Consider the following 3494-nt stretch of genomic DNA (forward strand, 5'->3'; position numbering starts at 1 on the left):
GTAAAAATGACCCAGACAAAAAGTGCGAAAGTTAGCATCAATAATTAGGTCTACTTAAATACGCACGTGTAAGTTCCAGAATAAAATGAAGAAACACGAGTCAGTGAAACACGTAAATGGCTTAGTTTATGAAATGGAGCGTCTATTATATTAAGAAGAGTAAAAAAGTGAATAAGTAAATAAAAAATAAAACAATAAGCAAATAAAAATAAATAAATAAAAATGAAAATAAATAAATTAAAAATTGAAAATTAAAAATTAAAAAGTTAAAAAAATTTTTTTAAACCTATATGTACATATATACACACATACATATATACATATATATATACGTATATATACATATATACATATATATACATACATATATACATATATACACATACACATACATACATATACATATACATACAGACACACAAATGCACACATACATATACATACAGACACACAAATGCACACATACATCTACATACACACACGCATATACATATATATACATATATGAATGCATATGCAATAACACACACACACATATATACACATATATATATATATATATACAAACACACACATGTATGCATACATATATACATATCCAAAAACATATACAACATAAACACAAATACATACATACATACATACATACATACATACATGCATACAATTTAAGGGGAGGGAATGGCCGGTATCGACAAACTCCGGATAAAGGCAAATAAATCCATATAGTAAAATATAAGTAAACAAATACATAGAATAAAAATATGTGTATATATTTAATTAATATGTACACTTATACAATAAAACGGAGACAGCAGATGGGAAATCGGCCAAAGAAATAAAGAAAAACAAATAAAATTAAAAATATAAAAAGCTCTAGAAGGTAAGATAAAAAAAATTATGGGAAAAGATATATATTTGAAGGGTTAACTTAATATCTATGTAATTTCAAATTTACCATATTTTAATTTGAACATATGTTTGCAATAGGAGATCAGTTCGTTTTTAGAGTTTATTATATTACTTCTTTGAGTAGGAGGTGATAATAGTTATAGCTTCAGATGTACAGAGGTGACAAGACTTAGATCCTGGAGTATAAGACTTAACTTTTTTTAGGATGGTCCATTTAATTGAAAAGTGGGTACTGGCAGAATTAAGCTTTTTAACTAGTGTAATTAGAGAAGTTCTGTAGTTATTATTTGAATTTTGGTTATTGAAAGAAGAAGTGTAGTTTGAAATGCTTTTCTTTATTAAAATTGAAGTAGCACCAATATATGTATATGTTTTATTAATAGCTCGGGGTCGAGAATTAATATTAATTTGTTGATTTATACTGGGAAGAGAATTTAAATTTTGTCCATTTCGATGAACAGGGGTAGGACAATGATTGTAGCAGGATTGTTTTGGAGGGGATAATTAGTGTTGTCAGTGTTAGAATGGCGGCTATGAAAAATATTATTATTATTATTATTATTATTATTATTATTATTATTATTATTATTATTATAGCTGTTTGTATGATTGAAAATAGAGGGGCTGTTTGATTCGTTTGTTGGATAAATAATTATATCAGAGGGAGGGTCGGAGGAAGAATAATTTGGTGACAAAATATTATTGTCTATTATGGGAAAATTGCGTGGGAGCTCTGTGATTGTGCATGAATAAATACGTTTTATTAATCATTTATTCATATTATAAACTCTATTTCCTTTTCGGTTTTATTGAGCTTTTACATCTGGTTGAGATTACTTTACTTGTAAATATTAACTCTTTAATATTTATAAGATATTTTAAAGTTTTCATTTTGATTACCTTGGTAAACTTATTGTAATTTATATATATATATATATACCTACATTTGATATGTATATGTTTAGGAAATACGTTATTGCTTGTAATGTATGATTTATAGTTTGTGATGTGGTTTGTATTATTTGAATTATTAGTGTTTTTAGAGAGTTTATTGCATTATTGTCATGAGTGGGTAAAAGAAGATGTATGTTTATGAGAGAAGTGCCTTGTATATATTATTTTCACTTATAGATTATGGGAAATATTTGTGTGACATTTTCTTTTGCTTTTAATACAAAATATGTGGGGCACTGTAATGTTTTAAACGTTTTTGTAAGCTATTTGAATTCTTCGTGCAGATATTCTTGACTATAAATGCTGAATGAACGCAAAAAGAAACCGATTATCATGCCTGTTTTATATTGGACGAAGAATTCAAAGGACGTTGTCCCCTGTGTGTATTATAACGCTTATTCTGGAATAACCGAATGCTGTGAAAAAAAAAAAAACTAAATCGTATCTTGTTCCCTAGAATGCTGAAAATAAAGACCCATTGACGACAAATTAAAAAGATCCTGTAATGTAATAGTAATGTTGTTGACACCCCAAAAAAAGAAAAATACTATGCTCACTAGGTTGCCAGCGCGGGAAAATCAGAAGAAGAAGAAAACGCAAGAGGTGTGACTTGTTTGATAGAAGCGGGTGGGGGGAGAAAAACAACGGAAACAATATTGTTATTATTAAATGCATTAATATACGCTGCCGTGTGTAAATTCCAATAGATGTTTTTCTTTTTGTCTTTTGTTATTCCAGAATAGGATTTTGTCCATGTAAACTCTGTAAAACCAGAAAACGTTGGTTGTATGGAGAGATCTATATTAAGTAAAAGTACAATAGTTAAAAGACAATAGCAATTTCCTCTTCACTCCTCACATTAAAATCGGCCTTGTGCCTAATTTGCTCGGTGTGGGAACAAATAAAGTATAAAGTGTAGTATATGTTCTTACTACATGATGTACTTATTGTGATATAAAGTGTTGGATCACTTTTCTGTATTAATTTAATGTAAAATGATCACCCACTTTACAACCAGTCAGTCTCAAAGCCATTCAAGTCATACTCCAGATCATTCAAGTTATTTTTGAAGGATTCCAGTTATTTTTAAGCATTCAAGTCATTCTTAAGGTCATTAAAGTAATTCTAAGTCATTTACTTTTTATTTAAGTCATTTCATCCCATTTTTCGGTCATTTTAGTTTATCTTTAAAAATTTCATGTCAATCCTACATTCACGCATTCATTCATTACACGAGAGCACGCGACTAACGGCTATCGGCCTTGTTTACTATAATTTTGCCTTTTTTTCTTATACGTTTTATTCTAAGATAGATGTTGAGGACTGGGAACACAAGTATAGCGCTATTCCCGTTTATTCATTGGCAACGTTTAGTACTATTATCAGTGCGTATATAAAACTGGTTATTCGATTGATCGATGCAAACGCGTACGCCTTACTCCAATGAAAGAGGAAATTCATGAAATATCTTTTCGTGATTTCTAATCAAATCGTCAATTTGAAATGTGAACGCCATTTTCTTTTCGCTGACACTACTTCCACCGCTTCTTCGCATTTCTTTCTCCCTCTCCCTCTCCTCTAATAAACCTGCTGAGAAATGACTGTTTTAAGAGTAATTTCATTATGCC

This window comes from Euprymna scolopes, chromosome 2, assembly GCF_053919585.1.
Source record: "Euprymna scolopes isolate OS-2025 chromosome 2, ASM5391958v1, whole genome shotgun sequence".
In the NCBI taxonomy this organism is placed as follows: Eukaryota; Metazoa; Mollusca; class Cephalopoda; order Sepiida; family Sepiolidae; genus Euprymna; species Euprymna scolopes.